General features: G+C 37.7%; 1 pseudogene; it reads left to right on the top strand.

Annotated features, from left to right (window-relative positions):
* Nucleotides 1-5,344: 5,344 nt before the first annotated feature.
* Nucleotides 5,345-21,698, top strand: LOC125678552 (heat shock 70 kDa protein 12A-like; annotated as a pseudogene).
* The last annotated feature ends 1,345 nt before the right edge of the window (nt 21,699-23,043 follow it).

The raw sequence follows: 23,043 nt of genomic DNA, 5'->3' as shown, positions 1-23,043 counted from the left end.
ACCTAATCGTTTAAGAATTAAATCAGTTGTTGGTTTTTTAGCATCGCTAATACGAATGATCATGCTTTAGAAAACGTGTTGCTAAAATGTGTTCAACACGTGCACAAAGCACTTATGTTTTCAAAATGGCTGCTTCATTTCCGAAAATACATGAAGGTACACACAGCTTCACGACGGCATATTTCAAGAACCGTGCTATTTCTTATATCTAAATTCTACTTTCATTTCAATCTGTCTGAATTCTCAATCGATATTTAAACGTACTATGTTTATCAAATGTGAAGATAACGAACAGTGATCAATCTTATATTTCCCATAAGCAATACAAAATAGAGAGTAGGGCAGACACAGACCCCTGGATATACCAAATAGATTTTTAGTTCTTTATTCATACGCGCGTTGTTTAAAACTGCAGCGCGTTCGATTTATCATTACAATAAGTAATGGTATCAAAGGCAAAAACAGTGGACATGTAAATATTTGTACAAGATTAGTTTGTTTGTGTTGTGATGCCACGGTGCATTTATGGTGTAGTTTTAGGCTTTTGTTCTGACAAAAAATATGGTGGAATGTTTTATTCATTGATTTTACGTCCCATTTGAGAATTGTTCACTCACACACAGGTAAAAGTCGCTCGCATGATTCTCGTATGAATTTTGTAAACAAATATATCACACGAGAAGAAAAAGAAAATTAACATTTTGTAGAAAATTCAACTAGTCATGATCGGTCATATAATGCAAACATCAATTATATATTGGTTTGAAAGGCTTAAACTGATAATTAAAGATCTAAAGTGTGATTTTGAGTAGGATTAAGGCAGCAAATGAAGTTAACAGAAACTGATATATCAAATCATGCTATTTTCAGTTTTATATAATTATCAGAAAAAAGAACATAATGTTTTATACCGAGCGAAGTTCCGACCCGTACGCAAAGGAAGACTCTGAACGTAACGTGTACATGTATGTAAAGAAAAGACAAAATCGGCAAAAAAAATCTCTATATACTATTACTGAAAATTGTGTGAGCCGAAATTTTCCACATTTGATTTACACCACTTCTTGCAGATGTTGTGGTATAATGCGTCTTTCAAGAAGTGGTGTAAATCAAATGTGGATTCTAAAACATTTCAAAGAATTCGAGTTAATTTGAAATTTCAAAACTTTCCCCAAATCAACAGCATTAAAACGTTTGAGTTTTCAACCCTTATCACGGTCATTCCTCACGATAAATTTAAGCATCACATACCACTACTTTTTCAGCGCGTAAATATGCATATCTTGTGATCGGTCATTCAAAAAATTACTTTGTTAAACACCACTCTGATATTCTCTGTACAAGCACTCTGAAGTTAATATTGAAAAGATGCAGATGTTCTTTATTGTTAATATCTACGTGGCCTTTAGATTTTCTGTTGGTTGATTACTGCATAAAGCCCCGCACAAGAATTTTTCACTTATAAGGAGACGTCACCATTACCAGTGAAGAGCTGCAAAAATTTAGGTCTATGCTCGGCGCTTACGGCCTTTGAGCAGGAAGGGATATTTGTCCTACCACACTGTTGTGACACGGAGCCTCGGATTTTGTGGTTTCACCCAAAGGACCACCCCATTCAGTAACCTCTTACGACAAGCAAGGGGATACTAAGGACATATTCTAACTCAAATACCCACAGAACCTAATCTTTTCGAATTCCCATTGACATAAATTGTGCCCCTTACTTACCTGACGTGTTTTTACATTCTTATGAGGCAGAATTTATTCCAAAGTCTCCACAGGAGAAGAAAATATTTTCAACACTATTTTCAACACTATACACGACCATTCCTCACGATAAATTAAAGACTAGACTTTTTGATATCATAGACAGTTGCGTCTTCAACAAAAATGGAAAACGGAAATATTCATATCTAGTGATCAGTCATTTAAAAACTGACTTTGTTAAACACCACTCTGATTCCACGCACAAGTACTCTGAAGTTGAAATAAAAAATATGCTAGAGTTCCTCATTGACAATATCTTCGTGGTCTTTGGTGATCAGGTCTTCCAACAGACTGTTGGAATTCCCATGGGCACGACTTGTGCTCCTTTGTTAGCTGACCTGTAAAAAAAACTTCTACGTGAGAAGAAAAAACCCTCGCTGTGGCCTTCAGTTCGACATTTCGATGACGTTTTGTCTATTAAGAATAATAACTTTCATTCATATGTCGATTTGAGATATCCCTGTGAGCTCGAAATAAAGGACACCACAGAGTTGTCCACTTCTGCTTCATACTTAGATATATTGAAAGTAGACATTAAAGGCAAACTGACAACTCAACTGTATGACAAACGGGATGATTTCAGCTTCTCCATCGTCAACTTCCAATATTTATGTAGCAATATTCCATTATCACCTACATAGGGTGTTTATATATCTCAACTGATTCGATATGAGCTTGTTCTGCGTATAGTCAGTTTTTAAATCGAGGTAAGCTACTGACAAACAAGTTGATGGTGCAGGGGTTTCAACAGTCTCTATTGAAGTCAGCATTTCGCAAATTCTATGGTCGTTATAACGATCTAGTTCGTCAATACAACCTATCATTGGGTCAAATGCTGTCTGACGTGTTTCATACCGATTGTTAAGCCGTTCTTGGCACACTGATTTTGACTGCGGATAACTTCGTTTACCTGACCAGGATATAGGGCTCACGGCGGGTGTGACCGGTCAACAGGGGATGCTTACTCCTCCTAGGCACCTGATCCCACCTCTGGTGTGTCCAGGGGTCCGTGTTTGCCCAACTATCTATTTTGTATTGCTTATAGGAGTTATGAGATTGATCACTTCGTTATCTTCACCTTGCATTTGACCTAATGACAGGTTGTATTCGTAAATTAGATCGTTATAACGACCATAGAATTTGCGAAATGCTGAGTTGAAACTCCTGTAACATAAACCTGTTTTTCAGGAGCCAAGATATTGCCAACGAGGAACTTCAGTATCCTTTTAATATCAACTTCAGAGTAATTGTGCATAGGTACAAAGTGGTGTTTAAAAAAGTAATGTTTAGGATGACTATGTCTAAACACGAGATGTTTTGGCCTGGACAAACTTTGTATGAGAAACGGACGAAGAATTCAGGTTAATACAATGTCTCCTTCTGGGAAGGAGAGACATAATAACAACTGAAATAACATTTTGATGATATTTCCGTCTATTTTCATTGATATTTTACGTTGTGAACGTTTTGAATTTCTCGCGCCTTTGCAATGAAAATCTGATTCGACAATGCGGCGTAAGTTCATATCGTCAGAGTCACCCTCTCTGTAGTGCTAATGTATGTGTTTATTTATCGTATTACAATGTGTTGATTTGCCGAAGGTAGATACATGCAGCCCTCGTCGCAGTAAGGCACTCGCAAATCCTTTAAAATCGGCACTTGTCTTCCTAAAGCACTGTTTATGACATAAAAGGTGTTGCTGCTATATGATGGAAATGATGTTACGATCAGAAAGTTACGGTATATGATAGCACTATTAATGAGAAGGAAAGCGTCTATCGATACGAATGTCGTGCCAATAATGTCCACTATTCGCACGAGGGTCGTGCTAATTAGAACTCTTATCCGCACGATTTTTCCCCGATCACAATTTTCTTCTACTTGCCCATGAATTAGATTAAATATAATAACTATATTTAATTTACGTGATTATAAATCTTGTATGCATGATTCTTTATATAAATCTCTAACTTAAAAGTTCACTTCTAGCTATAATGTATATACTAATGTATACACACAGCGTATATTATAGCTTGACTCTTTTGCAAACAACAAGGACAGCAATCATAAATCAGCCAATTTAGGTGGTGCACCCCACCACCACCACCACCAATACCCCACTGTTAGTCTATCCATTTTCAGCAGTCTAATTAAATCCACCCCTCCTCCTTAAGAGTGAAAGGAGAAGGGCCACGTGTACGTTCACTGGGCATGTTAAAGTGGTTTTCAAATTTTGTCATGCGGATGTCAATTATCGACATGTCCTCGAGCGAATAAAATGCACAATCAGCACGACAGTCGTGCGTGTAGATTTGGCCAATAAGAAAAGGGTATGAACTTCTAGTGAGATAAAGGAGTCGGTTTTAAAAGTGGCAGTACCAAGTAATAGAGACTTAAATTATTTGTATTCTTCCCTGTTGTTGATATTGAGCATATCTATTTCACATATTAATCACTGTGTGAATTTTCTAATATAAAATCTTTGCTTCTGGGCAGTCGCGGTAGCTCAGTGGTAGAGCGTTCGCTTCATAACCAGATGGCCGCGAGTTCGAGCCCTACTCGTGCCATGGCCACGTCAAACCTAGGAAATAACCCTAGGTAGTGATTGCTCCTTCGCCAAACGCTCGGCATTTAAAAGTGAGAATCCTGGTCATATCATTCGGACCTTACAAACGGAGGCCCCGTATGTATCGCAACAAGCATTGGCACGTTAAAGAACCCTGACTGCTGTGGCCCTGAGTGCTAAGATTAGGTCTAAATTTGTGGAATTGATGTTTCAATATGAGTGAAAAATTCTCGAAGAGACGTAAAACAAACAATCAACCAATCTAAAAACCCTGTCTGCAGCTTATTTTCCTCCTCACGTTAGAAATTTCCCACTACGACTGATGTTAATGACTCAGTCTGGTTAAGAGGGTAGCAGATCGTTCCGTCCCACAGTCGGTCCGTCCCATGGTCGATTCGGCCCATTTTGCTTTGTCGATCCGGCCCCTCCAATTTTTTTTTTTATCAAAGATATAATAAATGAATAATTACTTAAGACAAAGGGAAGTTTTTGCATATATATTGCAGTTAGTTATCAAATTTAGATAACTGGCGATGGTGTACAGTAGATTTATAGCGAAGACTGCCCAGTAGGGCCCCTGCTATTAGATAACTGCCGAAGTTGGACGCGTAAATAAAATTGTTTATTTAGGATTTATAATTTTTGTTTGAAGTGCGATGGTTATGAAAATGTGTGCTCATTAATTATTGTAAAAACATCGTTATTCAACTATGTAAATGTCCACTGATCATTGTGAAAACATCTTAGTGAAAACAGTTTTTATAACTGCATTGTTGTGCAACCTTTGATCATTAATTACGAGCTTACAGTAACCTAACTATTAGAAGTTGTTTTTGTGGGGGTTTTTTAACTCCAGAAGTTCAAAGAATTGCTCAGAGCTTAGGAATATTTTTTGATCTACGGAAACCAAGGATATATTTAAGCCAAATCTTAAAAATGGCCCATCATTCTGACAATGAAGTCTCCATGTCAGTACTGTCACCGGGAGGCCCGACCCCGGCAATGTGAAAGATGCAAAAAAGTGGCAGCATCGTACATGCAACACAGGTTTACCATTTTATTCATAATGAAATATGATTGCTTAATGGTTGTATCATCACGAAGTGGAATTTACTGACATACACATGTAATTATAAAATAAAATTTAGGATGAAATAAACCATTAAATACTGATAATTGAGAATTTAGGATGAAATAAACCATTAAATAATGATAATTGAGAATCGGATAAATTATTTAAAGTGTTGTCTAAATGATTTGTTTAGTTATTTATGTCTGGTATTTCAGGTATTACCCAAAATATCTATGTAATAGGAATGTGGGGCGTGGTGACTGTGGGATGTAGAGTGTGTTGAACCAATAGATAGAGCGATTAATGGTGATGAAGATAATGGGGTATTGTATTATTTCAAGTATTACAACAATATCAAATGTATACATTACATTTTCTTTTATAGTATTCAATAATTTCTATCTTGATGTATTTGCAGCATGTGTCATTTTGTTTGAATTCTTCATCATTATTATTTTATCTTAATTATACACATTTTTTTTTCGTTGACTTTCCTCTTTTACAAAAGAAACGGATAAGCAGAATGGAAGTTAACAACAATAAAATAATGTAGTAAAAAGATAACTTTGTTTTGAATTTGATAATACACTTGTATCAATTTTGTTGTTATATCTAACTTATTTTATTATATTGATGTTGTTTGGTTTTTTTTTTTAGAATGCAGAACCAGAACAAGCAGCAGAACAAGGACCAATGCCTGAGCCAGCACAAGAACCCGAGCCAATGCCTGAGCCAGCACAAGAACCCGAGCCAATGCCTGAGCCAGCACAAGAACCCGAGCCAATGCCTGAGCCAGCACAAGAACCCGAGCCAATGCCTGAGCCAGTACAAGAACCTGAGCCAATGCCTGAGCCAGCACAAGAACCTGAGCCAATGCCTGAGCCAGCACAAGAACCCGAGGAAGATCAAGTTATGCAGGAACCTGGGGTATACTTTAGATAATTTTTTATCATTGAAATGCCACAATTGATAATTCCAAGTAAAACATTCTTGTAACAATAGCACTTGTTCATATTAATTCTTCATTGGTTTTTACTTTTAAAATGATTTGCTTCGTATATATATAGTTAGACCAAGGAAATGTTCCAGGCAACTCTTTCAACATTACTGCTGACATAGAGCCTGAAGAACCTGTAGTCGAGAGGTATTATTTATATCACTAGTGATCAATATAAAAATTCACCACTAACGATAATAACGATGATGAAAACATTAATTTCTGTTATTTTCAATATTCCTAATATTTATAGTTGTTTCTAATTATTACTATCATTACTTGTATAATAATTATTCATAATTCATGAATATATTAATTAATATCATTTATTATTTTAAAAAAAATATAAAAATGCAAACTGTTATTTTTTTTACAGTGACGTTGATGATCCAGAGCTACCTGGCCAGATTATACCAGATCGTCCTGTCACATTCGAGGTGGTAGAACAGGGGTCCAAACGACGTTTCAAGAAGCTGGTTGGCAGTGATGGGTTCGCCTACACAGTGAAGGTAAGTGTGAACTTTCTATTTTAAAATTCACATGAAATATCTAGAAAGATGATGGAAAAACCGATTTCATAATAAAGAAGTAAAAATGGTAAGTAAGATACAACCAAGAGAACGGCATTCCAAAAATGTGATATTTTCCCCGTTTCAAATCGTATATCTTACCTTAATGGTGTTATCTTTTTTTTTTTAACAAACATATTTTGTAGAGGTCTACGTGATGTAAAATGTTGTGCTGTAATAAAATAATTGCATTAATGTTTGTTTAATTTTATAGCTTTATCTATTAGTGCAAAGTGTGAAGCCACGAGACAAAAAATTCAAACCCCCATGGGACTCAAACTCATTATCATCATGACTGCAGTCTTACAGCTTACAGTGAATTAAAGGGGCATAGACACGATTTAAACCAAAAATTTTCACAATTTTTGTGTCCATGCCCCTTTAATTCACTGAGCTAACTAAGGAATAAATGGCTGATATTTCAATTATTTGGTCAATGTGTTCGTCCTCTTTAAAACTATAGGTGGTTTATTAGTGAATATTGAAATTGATCAGGCCCAAGGTTATTAAAATGTAGCTTTATTGTACTCGATTGGTAATGCAATGGATAAAAAAACTGTTACAAATAAATGCCGCATATAATTTATCCGTTCATGATTTGGAAATAGAATGTGGCAGGTATAGAAATATTTCAAGAAATGACAGAGTATGTAATTTTGTCTAAAAACAAAAGGTATTCTTTGTATTGAAAATGAAGCCCACTTTATCGAATATTGTGATGTGTATAATGATCTTAGAAAAAGCTGTCAAATATCAAAACAGCATATTAAAGGACGAGTCCTACCTGATGACAGAAGATATCAGCGGCACACACACCATGAAGATGAAATACGCAGATGAATTAAATCAATTCAGTACTGTAAATAGCTTGGAAAAATAGTAATTATTTTTTCTGGGCCGGATCGACTAGGGGACGTATTAACTAGGGGACGGATAGTCTAGGGACGGATCGGTAATGGGACGAATCGACTAAGGGACGGACTGATAATGGGAAGGAACGTCTAGAAAGCGTTAAGAGCTTGGTTTGACTTGATATGTTGAATGTATATAGAGCCGACTTTAAATAAAATTTACTTTACTTTACTTTGTTGAATGTATATAGTGCTTGACTGGGACAAGGCTTACACTAACCAATGTCACAGTTCAATGATCACTCAGTAATGCTTCTAGGTGCAGAACTGTAGCTTTCTGAGAAAATATTAGGACATGCAGATCAGACATATTTGATCCGTCCCAATATTTTCTCAGAGAGCTACAGTTCTGCAGTTATAATACTTCCTAAACGTTTATCCCATATATTTTTGACAAAATAAAGCTTTCATACCTCTTTGCACACATCCCGTGGGGATCGAGGTTAGAATGCAAATTGAAGATAACGAACAGTGATCAATCTCCTAACTCCTACAAGCAATACAAAATAGATAGTTGGGCAAACACGGACCCCTGGACACACCAGAGGTGGGATCAGGTGCCTAGGAGGAGTAAGCATCCCCTGTTAACCGGTCACACCCGCCATGAGCCCCATATCCTGATCAGGTAAACGGAGTTATCCGCAGTCAAATAAGTCCGCAATGTCCTTTGCTTGTCGTAAAAGGCGACTACATGGAGTGGTCCTTCGGATGAGACCGCAAAACCCGAGGCCTCGTGTCACGTTTAAGACCTTCCCTACTCAAAGACCGTAAGCGCCAAGCATAGGCCTAAATTTTGCAGCCCTTCACCGGCAATGGTGACGTCTATATATAAGTGAAAGATTCTCGAATATAAAAATCAATTTCAATTCATTTATTGATTCACCAAGTATGTTGGCATACATTCATGTTACACAATCAATCAATAATTTTTGCCACAAAAATTGTACGTTCGAGCTAACAAAGGTAGATTAATCGGTGTTACAAAACAAATCGTACGACAAATATCTCTTCGTTTACGAAACTTCCTGGAACGACTCCTCAGTAAAAGTCAAGAGAGTAGAAAGAGAATTTGTACAAGTACTACGGAAGTTGCCAATTCACCAGGTATTGTGGAGACTTCGGGCCAATTCGTACAGAAGGATTGCAGCACGTCTGAAGTCATGGTTAGGTAACTGCATCAGGGTTATGTAGAGGCTTTTATACTCCACTAAGATTTGGTTCTGGCTTAAACACAGAATACATGTGAACATACCTCGCCCTGCTGTCAAATCTGAATCTTCCTCTCAGTACCCTTCCAGGAACGTTTCTGAGGGCTCTTGTCTCCGTCAGACATAATCTAGAATAAAAATAGCATCAAACCAATTAAGATCAACGTAGAAGGGGTCAGGGAATTACTAACTAAAGTAAACCCATCTAAAGCATCGGGACCTGATAATTTTCCAAACAGGATCCTTAAAGAATGTGCAGAACAGCTCGCACCAAGCCTATCTACCATCTCCCAACTCTCTCTTCATATAGGGGAGCTCCCAAAGGACTGGCACGATGCCAACTTCTCTTGCATATATAAAAGAGGAGTCAAACATCAAGCCGAAAATTATATACCAGTTTCCTTAACTTTTGTTCCCAGTAAATTATTGGAGTATATAATTTGTAGACACGTCCTGAAACACCTGGAGAGTAACAAAGTACTAACATCATTGAATCATGGATTTAGATCTGGATATTCCGGTGAAACACAGCTCATAACAACAATTAATGAACGATCTTCTGACCAACTATGACAAAGAAGTACAAAGTGATGTCGCCATTTTAGACCTCTACAAAGCTTTTGATACTGTTCCACACACCAAACTCCTCCATAAGCTCAGCCAGTATGGTATACAATGTAATACTTTTTATGCCCCCGAGATCGAAGATCGGGGGGCATATTGTTTTTGTCCTATCTGTCATTCTGTCTGAAACTTTAACCTTGCTAATAACTTTTGAACAGTATGTGATAGAGCTTTGATATTTCACATGAGTATTCCTTGTTACAAGATCTTTCTGTTGGTATTGAACCTTTTGACCTTGACATTTGACCTACTTAATTTTTTTTTTTACATTGGTCACAACTTCTAAATGGTAAATATTAGAGCTTTCATATTGTACATGAGCATTTTCTTTGACAAGATCTTTCTACTGGTACCAAGATATTTGCCCTTGTGACCTTGGCCATCTTCGGAATTGGCCATTATCGGGGGCATTTGTGTTTCACAAACACATCTTGTTCATGGTTAACCTCGTTCCTGACAAAAGGAACAATGCAGACAGTAGTGGAAGGTGAAAATTCAAATAGCAGTGGAATCTGGTGTACCATAGGGGACAGTCTTCCGACCTCTGCTCTTTCTGTGCCACGTCAACGACCTTCCTGACTCAGTAACACCCCAAGGCAGACTATTCGCAGACGACTGCCTCCTACACCGTCGCATCAATTGCTATGGAGACCAAGAGAAATTACAAACTGATCTAAACAACCTTCAGAAATGGGCCAAAGACTGGCGAATGCGGTTTAATGCAAAAAAGTGCTACATTATGAGCATCCGGCAAAAAAGTTCTACTCAATTGGAAACCATGTCCTAGAACAAGTTCAGGACAATCCCTACTTAGGACTACAAACATCATCCGATCTGAAGTGGACAACCCATATAAATAAAATAACGGAAAAAAGCCCAATCGACACTAGGTTTCCTCAGACGGAACTTAGCACATTGCACAGAAAACTGTAGAAAAACAGCGTACATGTATATCTCCATGGTTGGATCAACTCTAGAATACGGATCCACCATTTGGGACCCTTCTCGAAAACAAGACATTGATAAACTGGAAAGAGTCCGACGCAAAGCCATCCGTTCCATAAAAAGAGACTACGGACTTAGAGAAGAGGGATATATAAACAAAATGGCCAAGGAGCTGGAATTACAACCTCTCCAGACCAGAAGAACCAGCTTACGACTCATCATGTTATATAATGTGGTTGAGGGGTTGGTACCGGTGCTACCACCACAAAACTTTGTATACAAAGCAAAACCAAGAAGACAAATTAACTTAAAAACTTTCGGAGACTGTGTAAACACAAATATTATTTCAAACCAAGTTGTTCGGCTTCTGGTTTCTATTGCAAAAAGAACAAGATGCAATGAATTCCGCAACATCTCTCGTCATGGTTTATCAATAGAAACGTTGTTTGCATCTGTGAACAGTTCTTTCTTGACCTGTGGCTGGTAGGTCGTGAGAGAGAATCAGGATCTCATGTCGACTGGCATTCGGAACAAATTACATTTTCTTAAGTGTACACTCCATATCCCGCCCCATAATACTTCATTGTCACAGATGGAAAGTAATTTTTTTATTGGTCCAGTAATGTTTGGTGGCTGTGTTACTAAGGAATAGCTCCTCCTCTAGGGGTGTCAGATGGTCCTCCAACCACTGGTATATGATCTTTATCCCAGGATTTATTTTCTGGTGATTGCTTACTTTTTTTCAGGTGTAACCATTCACTTATGAAGCTAGGTCGGGAGCTGACAGCTGAACTTTGTAAGTTTTATAGACGAGATGCATTGCGTCATCCACATGCTCAATAAACTTACTCCAGTCATTGTGCTTTTTCCTGCAATAGTTACATCCTGTACATAGTAACTGGTTTAATTCTACTCTATGTAAAAACTTTTAACACTCTTGCTCTCCGGTCAAGCGCAACATGAAATCGACATTTACATGTCTATTTCCTGTTCAGTGATGTATCACCTTCTAACCATGTGGCTAATTTTCCACTTTGACTTTTGAAATTCATTAGCCATTGTAGACTACTATGGTCAGTACGAAGGTAAAATTGACGACCTGGAAAATAGTGTCTACTTCAAGTTCTTTTCTTGTAGAGCATTATCTACGTTGTTCCGGTGTCAATGAAAAACTAAAGTAAAATAGACATCTTTCATTTCCATATTGAACCTGTAGCAATTCTGCTCCTACTGCGAATTCTGAGGCGTCTATGTCTTAAGATGAATTCGTCTTCCTTGGTAGGTATGGCAAGTAAAGGAGCACTACATACAACAGATTTTAGCTTCGCAAAGGCATCATGTCATTTCTTCCCATATGGATTTCTTTTTGCCAGTGATTTCATAACTGATGAAAGATGAAGATAACGAACAGTACTCAATCTCATAACTCCTATAAGCAATGCAAATAAGAGAGTTAGGCAAACACGGACCCCTGGACACACCAGAGATGGGATCAGTTGCCTAGAAGGAGTAAGCATCCCCTGTCGACCGGTCACACCTGCCGTGAGTCCCATATCCCGATTAGGTAAACGGAATTATCCGTAGTCAAAATCAGTGTGCCAAGAACGGTCTAAAAATCGGTATGTAACACTTCAGACATCATTGACCCAATGATAGGTTGTATTGGCAAGCTAGATCGTTATAACGACAATATAGTTTGCGAAATGCTGACTTTAAACGAGACTGTTGAAACCCCTGCACCATCAACTTGTTTGTCAGTAACCTGTCTCGATTTTAAAACTGACCATACACAGAACAATCTCTTGCGTATCGAATCAGTTGAGATATATAAACACCATATGCATGTGATGATGGAATATTGCTACACAAATATGGGAAGTTGATGATGGAGAAGCTAAACTCATCCCGTTTGTCATAAAGTTGAGTTATTAGTTTGTAATATATAAGTCATATATCTTATGCCCGTAATTTCAAAAATTTAGAGATACACATTTTGTGCAGTCCTGTTTTACCGGTGCGGTAGAGCCTTTAAAGGGTTAAGCCCTTTGCTCTTGGAGGAGCTTGGACTCTGACAATACACTCCATTGGGCTAGCTTCTCCAGTTGGATCCACTTGTAACCTCCTCATCTACACCACAGCACTCCCTCCCCGGGTGTTCCGCGGCCTCCTCTAGCTCGTTGTTTCTGTGGGTTCCATTGACGTGCATGTTGATTGTTAAAACGTTTTTGACTTTGTTAGTGACAAAAGTTAAGATAACGAACAGTAATCCTATAAAGAACAACAATTAACAGTAGAGCAAACACGGATCCCTGTACATGTGAGGTCAGTTGAAAGGAATTGGAGAGAAATGCACGTTTATGGCGTCTTGTATAGTAAAATATAGTAAAGTCATAATTTCATTAGTAATTTTACGTATGGTATTATCAGTTTTGTATATTTCAAACAAAACCAAATCTGCTAATGAATTAGTTTAAATAGTAATATGGATATAGTTGTGCCTTTTAATACATGGCTGGAATGTTATCCTTTATCAGGTATCTAACTTGTATTGTTATGTGTTGTATAATACATGACTCGTAATCTACTGCGTGTACGCTCTAGATAAATTATTATTACACATTTATGTTATTCATAAATTAATTGATAAATTACGCTAGATGTATTTTAGATTTAAACATGAAAATACAAAAATTATCATATTTTATTCTTGTTTTCATTGGAAAGGTATATAGATAGAGATGTGTAGATAGATAGATGAACATGTTTAGATAGACAGATGAACCAACACATATTAAGAACACAATAATTCTGCAAAGCAGTAACACGGGAAAATGCCTTGAGATTTCTTTGTATGAAAATGTCGTCACGCATAAAATCCTTCATGGAGATTTTCAAAAGTTGGCATGAATGCCTAAATTCAATTAACCATAATATACTCGATAGCTACATATTTTAAATGCTAATATGAAGGGACAAGATGCCGAACAAACTTGAATTGTTTAGATTTTAACATTTATAAACTGTGACTTTTTAATTATCAAACACAAAAACCACCCTTTAGCTATCTATCTTAATTAATTATAGTGATTTATTTTGATAATATTACAGATACAGCATTCCGCAAATTTTATGGTCATTATAACGATCTAGTTCGTCAATACAACCTATCATTGGGTCAAATGCTGTCTGACATGTTTTATACCGATTGTTAGGCCGTTCTGGGCACACTGATTTTGACTACAGATAACTCCGTTTACCTGATCAAGATACAGGGCTCACAGCGAGTGGGACCGGTCGACAGGGGATGCTTACTCGTCCTAGGCACCTGACCCCCACCCTTGGTGTGTCCAGGGGTCCGTGTTTGCCCAACTATCTATTTTGTATTGCTGATAGGAGTTATGAGATTGATTACTGTTTGTTATATTCACCTTTCATACATAAGATCTTAAGTCATTAAATTTCAATTAATTGTGTATTATCGTTGCATTCATCGTCTTGCCCTTGTAAAGCGCCTTAATTTGTTTTATACAAGGCGCCATATCAATTTTATCATTATTATAAAACAAAAAGGCTCATGTGCTAAATTTATGGCCGAGGCAAGCTTGCAAAACTTGAATAGAAACAAAATTTGATTTCATGACATAATCAATGGTCTTCTACAAAAGAACATTAAGTTTACAACAACACAAATGTCGGCGCGGGTTCGAATCCCGCTCGCGCCGGTAAGTGAGAAAGTTTCCCAGTTTACTTTCGGAAGGTCGGTGGTCTCTGTCCAGGTACATTGTATCTGGGTTCTCTCTCCTACCAATAAAAACTGGGCGCCACCATATAACTGAAAAATTGTTGAGTGTGGCAGAAAACATCGAAACAAACAAACAACAACACAAAAAAGGTTTACAGTCACAGCACATACACCAGTCAGGCAGCACAGCACATTCTCTTAACATAACCCCTGGGTCACTAGGAGCAAACACTCTTGTTAAATCACACAGGCTTGATTTGCACACTTTATCTGATCCATGGTGGGCTTAAAGTTGTGGTATTTCACTGTCTGACTCAGTTTAGTGGACAGTAAGACACATACAGTTGAATTGTCCAAGTTACTTCTTATTTCTGTGTGAATTTTCTTTGATACAGAAAACACTCTTCCACAATCTCCATTCGAATTTGGAATTGTCAACATAACTGATACTAGTTTCTTCAGCAGTGGAAACCTTGGTTTGAGTGTGATCTTGTTCATTTCAAGAATGGATCCCCTGAACTCATCAGTGCGAACACCTTCACTTTTAGGACTGTCACTTCCTGGGGCAGTATTCCCGTGGGAATCCGGGTTAGAATAGGTCCTCAGTACCCCCTTGCTTGTCGTAAGAGGCGACTAAATGGGGCGGTCCTTCGGATGAGACCGCAAAAACCGAGGTCCCGTGTCACAGCAGTTGTGGCACGATAAAGATCCCTCCCTGCTCAAAGGCCGTAAGCGCCGAGCATAGGCCTAAATTTTGCAGCCCTTCACCGGCAGTGGTGACGTCTCCATATGAGTGAAATATTCTCGAGAGGGACGTTAAACAATATTCAATCAATCCTGGGGCAGTCTCGTAATCCAGAAATTCTTCCAGCACAATCGTGCCCTCTTCTCCTAAATTAGGACGGTTCATTAGTCTAAGACATCATATGAACATATGGGATATAAATTTTATGGAAATAATGAACGCGATAATGATCAGAGGATAACACCCCTATACAAATCCAGGTTGTACAAATCATGCCATGTAGTATTGCAATTAATTCAAATCCATTCTTAAATATTATAATTAGGAAATGTAGCTGTAAAGTGTTATATTGTAAATATATATTTGATATAAAGCGACACGAATCTATATTTGAAACGGCGGTACAGCCATCTGAACGCGCATCTTCCTCAATTTCAGGAAGCTTTTTTTCAGATTGCAGCACATAAATGTGTTCATAAAAATTAGTGATTTCATCTGTATTAATGTGTGAATAATTAATGAATTGTGGAAAACTATTCTGTGTTGTTACCTCTTTAAGGACTGTAACTTTGAGGTCTAACAGAAACACGAAAACAGGGTAAATTTGTACTCGGCGAAAAATAATGAAAAAGTAGCGATCCTTCAACCATATAAAGTTGAGATTACTGTACACAACCAAATATATCTCATGGAAATGACTTGTCAGTAACTAGTTACTCTAGTTCTAACAAATTCCAGTAATTTTGCTCTTCAATCAAGGGCATCTTATTTTCCTCTCTTACCCTCGGTATCCCGTGAGGATCCGGGTTAGAATAGCTCCTCAATACCCCTTGCTTGTCGTAAGAGGTGACTAAATGGGGCGGTCCTTCGGATGAGACCGCACAAAACCGAGATCATGTGTCACAGCAGGTGTGGCACGATAAAGATCCTTCCCTGCCCATAATTCAAAGGCCGTAAGCGCCGAGCATAGGCCTAAATTTTGCAGCCCTTCGCCAGCAGTGATGACGACTCCATATGAGTGAAAAATTCTCTAGTGGAACGTTAAACAATATACAACTAACCATCACTTGCCCTCCGCCAGGTCAGGGCTGTGTCTAGCGGCGGCCTTTGCCGAGACATACTGAATATTACTATACAGATTATAATCAAAGTACTGAAAGTACTAAGAAGCGCTTTGTACTGATGCTGTATGAATCTACGAGTTATAACAGCACTACCTTACCTAAACAAGAAGTACAACGTCCACCGAATCCAGATAATTGATTTATGTTATGTTTGATTAATTTTAAACATCAAAATGACTACTTGAGCCTATACGAAATGATACCTGCTCGACCATTTTTGTATACAGTGACAGTGCAAGACCTAATCAAAAATCCTTAGAGACGCAAGATTATGTTAATTACATGACGAAATAATCTAAAATATCAATTCTGGCTATTAGAATTCTCCAAACTTATCTTTAAATCAGATTCAATGTTACTATAATCAAACAATTTTTACTCCATTTCGTGATAGAAGACAGCCTTTTGTTATAATGATCATGCAATATTTTTTCAGTAACAGACAAAAGAGGGTGTTGCACCGAAGCGAGAATTTTCCCTAATCGGAGCTCCGTGTCAGCTCTTGTGACGTAGAACTGACCTTCAGCCATATTTATACTCTTATTGCGTATTTGCCATTTAAATCGTGATTTACTTTGTTTGACCTTAAGGAGGTATGCTACACCAGAGAAATTTGATGTAGATGAAAAGTGGAGGATATGTACAACAATATTTTGAAGTTGAAAAATTTCAAATTTACTTTATTTTGTCAAAAAATACAGTTTCAGTAGAAGGTAATCTGAAAAAAAATTTAAAACCCCTGCCGGACTCGAACCTTCGACCTACAGTCCAGCAGTCGGTATTCAAACCTACTGAGCTATTCGGCTAGGTATTTTAATGGAAAAGAAAAAGACAAATATTGCTGATATCGATTTTTTCATCCATGTTTTTAAAGGAAGTCAGCCATTATGACGATGTAGAGTAATACCTTAAAGCTTTTCTTTCAAAACTTTGCAAAATTCACAACGTTTTTCGTAAAAGGCACAATGCCTTTGTCAACGCTTTCACTCAGAAAAGCATACAACCTTGACTATTATAACACAGGTATTGCATGCTGTTTTCGACGTGTTTGTTGTGAGTTCTATTCACAAAATAAACAGTGTCAAGGTTGGAAACTTATTTCAAACTCGGCACATTGTAATCAAGAGAGATTTGACAAGAAACATTTATAAAAACTAGAAGCGTGTTTCAATTCAGAAAAAAATCTAAATGGAAAACGTAATAGGAAAACAAAATTGTGTTCGTGAGGGATTTGAACCCGGTCGTTTTAAAAAAGAAGTCATCGTTACCTATAAACGTCGAGGACCTTACCTACTGAACCACGCAGTAGACCATAAATCACTAAGGAAAATTAACGTACAGATGAAGTTGAAAATAATATCAGTGAAGTCGTTTCGATTTTTTGAAATTTACAAAAAATGCCTTTGCGAAACAAAATTTCAAAGCGACAGTTTTAAAGTGAAAAACTTGAACATGTTCATGCTAAATTTATTTTGTTTCACGGAGGCAGTTTTTCTGAAATTTGGGGATACCACTCCATACACGTCTTTTAAACTTATTTTCACAAATGTTTGAATCAAGACATAAGTTCCAATTGGCTTTATCATGAATTTGAATAACTTGATTTTATCGATCTTTCATGTAACACCCTTAAGTTTAGGGAGACGTGCAACACCTTCTTTGAATTACCAATGTACCAAATGACTGTTCAGGAAAAATTGTAATAGCGGCCATTGACTTCTGAACTACCTATTCAGGATATGCTCAAACGTTCAAATCTTATCTCGAAGAATCGAGATCTGCACATGAAATGTGTAAAGTATTGCCTCACGATTGGCTGACAACAAAACTCCAACAAGTCTTCTTCTGACCAAAGACATGGAGTTCGATTCGTTTGGTTTCGAAGCTGACGAGAAATACGACCGACTTACGAATAAGAAAGAACACGTAGGATGTGGCGTTTCTTCCGAAAATTAAAAACGATGCTGCATAAAAACGACGTTAGTATTTTTCCCAAAATATTGCTACAAATGTAGGGGTGCATGTATGAAATAATTCGGCAAATTTTGTATTACTACTGAATAATCCATTATTCCAGCTGTTCCCTGTTTCTTCTTTTGTAGGTTTTGGTGAAAAAGACGAGCATAGATGACGACCAGGGACAATCAATGCTGGAATTGGAGGTTTTTGCTCACAGTATTCGATTGATGAAAGGACAACTTTTGGAAGATCTGGAGGAAGCTGGCTGCAATGTGAAAGAAAATGAAATCCAATGGGTTCTTAACCATTCCTGCTATCTGGGATCCCAAGTCCAAAGAATTCATGAGAGCTTCAACGGAAGACATTATTATTTTGGACAATTTATATCACATTTGTCTTTCAAATTTGTATATTGATTGATTGATTATGGCTTTACGCCGTTTTGGCAAAATTTTACGGCGGTTAACTAATTGAAATATGTTTGGTTGTGAGTGTTTGAGTTTTCCAGACGGCCCCCAGTGAGCCTACTCTTTTTTCTCGAAATTTTGTATAAAAACTATAAACATAGCTAAGTCCATGCAACTATGCGATATATATTTATGAAATAAAATTGCAAGATCAAAAGGGTTTTAGAGGTAGAGCGTTCGCCCCGCATGCAGAAGGTCGGGGTTCGAATCCTGGCCGCAACAGACCTAAGTCGTTAAAACAGGTAGTGACAGTTCCATAGCCAAACGCTCGTCATCAGATGTGAATGTCACGGGTGCTCGGAGATGACATTAAAACCGTATGTCCCGTGTCTCAGTAAGTGTAAGTGTGACACGCTAAAAAAACCCTCGCGCCGAGCATAGGCCTAAATTTGAAGCCCTTCACCAGTCTTGGTGGTGTCTCCAAATCAGTGAAAAATTCTCGAGAGGGACGTTAAACAATATTCAATCAACCAAAAGGGGTTAAAGTAAGGCCAGATTAATTTTAAAAATCCCCATTCATGCAAAAAGTGTTCGGTCAATTCTGTTTTCCACTATATTGTTCAAGCAAAATGACTTTTTTTTTCCATTTAGTGATCTCGATTTTAATTCTTGAATTATTACAGATGCACTCAATATGAGTGAAAAATTCTCGAAGGACGTTAATGGTGCTTTGCCTTTCGCTTTAATCACGAATAACGAGTGCTATTTATAATTTAGGCGGGTATTGCAAGGGGTCAGTTAGAATTTGCACTAGAACCAGAGGCAGCCTCTGTTTACATCAAGGAGATGCTGGTATCCAAGGCTGTGACAGAGCAGGATATGGTGCCGTTTCAATCGGGAACTCGATATATGGTTCTCGATCTTGTAGGTATCGAATAGAAATATTGTACAATATACATGTACATATTTTACACCAGTAATGAAAAAAATATGCACGTATGTATCAATAATTGCAGTAAATATTCTTGTTTTCGCGGCAGTTTAATTTTCGTTATTTTCACTGTATAGGTCAAAGCCTTGAAATTATAACTGCAATAAATTTAAACTAGCCATAACATATATGAAACTCCTCTGAAGAAGAAATCGTGAAAATATCAAAGATGAGTATCTAGTACTTATGACGTACAATTACCTTATATAAGTCCATATCTCCTGTCATTTTCAGGTGGGACGATTGATATTGTCGTTAAGAAGGTTCAGGAAGACAGAACTCTTCGGGAGCTGCACCACGCTTGTGGCAATGGGTTAGGTGGCGAATCAGTGAATGAGAGAATAACGAATTATCTTGAAGAGGTCTTCGGGAGAGAAGTTATGAAAACCTTCAAAACAGACAATACTCACAAAGCAAGTTGGTTAGACCTTGAAACGGAGATCGAGCAGAAAAGATTTCTGCAATATGACAACAAAGGACGGTTAAAATTGCAAATTCCACCATCTCTATTTGAATTTTTTGATTGATTGAATATTGTTTAACATCCTTCTCGAGAATATTTCACTCATATGGAGACGTCACCACTACCGGTGAAGGGCTGCAAAATTTAGGCCTATGCTCGGCGCTTATTGCCTTTGAGCAGGGAGGGGTCTTTATCGTGCCACACCTGCTGTGACACGGGACCTCGGTTTTTGCGGTCTCATCCAAAGGACCGCCCCATTTAGTCGCCTCTTACGACAAGCAAGGGGTACTAAGGACCTATTCTACCCGGATCCCCACGGGATCATTTTGCGTTTGAGGTTAATAGTAAAAAGGATGCTAAACGGCCCATCGATTCTATACAACATTTATCGCTTTCCAGAGATAAAATGTATATTCACAAAGACTTGATTGGTGAGCTGATCCAGCCTTCAATTGATAACATATTGAAACTCGTGCACGGGATTATTGATAAAAGTCATTTGAATCCCATCTCTGACGTCATAATGGTTGGAGGGTTCTCGCAATGCAAACTGGTATCCGCTGCTGTTAAAGACGAATTCAAAGAATTAAAAGTAGTAGTACCAAATGATGCTGACCTCGCAGTTTTAAAGGGAGCAGCTGTTTATCGACACTGGCCAGAGGTCATATACTCACGCCGTGTCCCATTCTCTCTTGGTGCTCGATTTTCACGAGTTTGGCTCGATGGGGATGATGTTCGAAAGCAATTCACAACCAAAAGTGGCCAAAAGATGTGTGGTGATTGGTTCAGTAAATTCGTTACAAAAAACGAAGAATTCAGAACTTTCCACAGACAAAACTGTCCTAGAGGTTTATCCCATGGAGGCCAACACAGCATCTTCACAAGTCAAGGGTTATTGCAATAACCTCGCACTAACCCTTGACATCAGTGGCTATATAAAAAGTGGGCTCGTTCTGATTATTTCCACAAAAGAGTGGGAACCAATGAGAATGCGGTTCTATTTATAACAACACGAAACGAGAGATTCAAATAAAAACACGTGTATTGATACCTACAGTTATGGCTATTTCAATCGTTTAAGCAATATTGTCTTAAGCAAAAAGGTTTCCAAACTTGATCTACTATCAATAAACGTAATTAGTGGTGTGAATATTACAATTGCGCGTATTTATCAATACAGCAGTATGAGATCGCGTCATTTGTATCCATGTACACCATAACAAGATGCAGTGATTTCATTGGATGTTTTATTTATAGTAAATTGCGTAATGGTCTAATGTGCCCACCTTTTATATAGCGACTGATGTCAAGGGTTAGTGCGAGGTAACGAATCAATAACCCTTGACTTGTGAAGATGCAGACAGAGCTGTCCTAGAGGTTTATCCCATGGAGGCCAACACAGCTGTCCCCGTCCAGATTTTCAAGTCCGACGAGGAGGACCCGCGCTACACTACGGACTCGTCCTGTAAGAGTATGGGGAGATCATTCAATGTCGGGACTTGACAGGTGGCCTTGACTGAAAAGCTCGTCACCTTGACCTTGGGTAGTACGGAAATAAAGGTTGAAAGACAACAAATACCCGATGGAGTTGTAAAAAGCATAAAATAGGATTGAAATAGTGACATTATGGTCTTCATTGTCAGGTTAACAGCCTAACATCTGTGATATAGAGAATTTTGTTTAAATTTTACAAAAAGATTAATGCTTATATATTCTATTATTAAACTGACATTATACATGTATGACCCCTTTTCATTCAACATTACGTATGCGATAACGTCTTGGTCTACCTCTCACCTCACCAACACGTATTCACAGAACAAAAACTGCATTGAATTTTTCTTAGAATTAGAAAAAAAATATTAGTTTAATCATGGAGAGTCCAAAACCATTTGTATCCTATAGATTTTATACTTATCAACTCTTGTAGAGTTTCTATTACGAAATAAATGTCATTTTTTGGAAATACTTGAAGATATGAACTGCGAAACTTCACGACGGCATATATAATTCACGAACGCTTAGGGGCAATTGTTCAGGGAACCAGCATGTTTTGTGTTGACACCGGCAGTACGACGTCACAGAGCCCAAAGACGTCAGATCACACCGGTTGACTAGAATTTTGCATCCGGCGTCGACCGGATCCTGATCCATGAAAGGGGCTATAGGGCCAGGGTTAGGGTTAGGGAACCTGCATGTCTTCTGAAGCTTTGGTTTTCTCCATCTCTGTTGTCACCAAGCATTATGCTGAGATAGTCATATCTAGGGGGAGGGATTGTCATACGTACAGGTATTACTACATATTGTGATTCTAAAGTACCGGTTTTATAACAGTGATTTACAACATTACCTTGACCAAAATGAAGCTGGCTGTAGGCCTACATGTAACATGTTCATTAGATAGGTATTGCAATTACCGCTGATTAAATGTATATTTTTCAAAGTGCCTTGATTATAGAAAACATTTACACCGCCAACTGGGTGTTCAATAGCTCTAACTATATATTAATAGAAATTGGGGCTAAGTGAACTGCCATTTTTGTTTCAGATTTTGGGCATTGTCTTGTACATGTCTGCCGTGAAGTTCCAGTCGATAGACAGATATTGGCCAACGTATCGGAACAACCCAGTACCAAGCATTATGTCTAGAAATAGGTTTGAAGAGATTAAATATAAAACACACATTTTTGTTAAATATGATGCAAGTACATTAAATAGATTTAGTGATTGAAAGCAAGTACTTGAACATTCGTATATATTGTATTTAGAGAGGAAAAATGGGTAGTACTTTTGATAACATTTATATTTCAGGGTAAAAGGGTCGGAAAAAATCTGCACTTACATGACCTTTGACCCCGTATAGTCTTAAAAACCTCTAAAATGTGCCGGTAGAGAAAGGGTTTTAACACTTTGTTTGCTAGTATAAGATTTGCATATATTCCAAAAATGAAAA

The sequence above is a fragment of the Ostrea edulis genome, chromosome 2, assembly GCF_947568905.1.
Source record: "Ostrea edulis chromosome 2, xbOstEdul1.1, whole genome shotgun sequence".
Lineage (NCBI taxonomy): Eukaryota > Metazoa > Mollusca > Bivalvia > Ostreida > Ostreidae > Ostrea > Ostrea edulis.
This window is presented reverse-complemented; position numbering and strand designations above follow the sequence as displayed.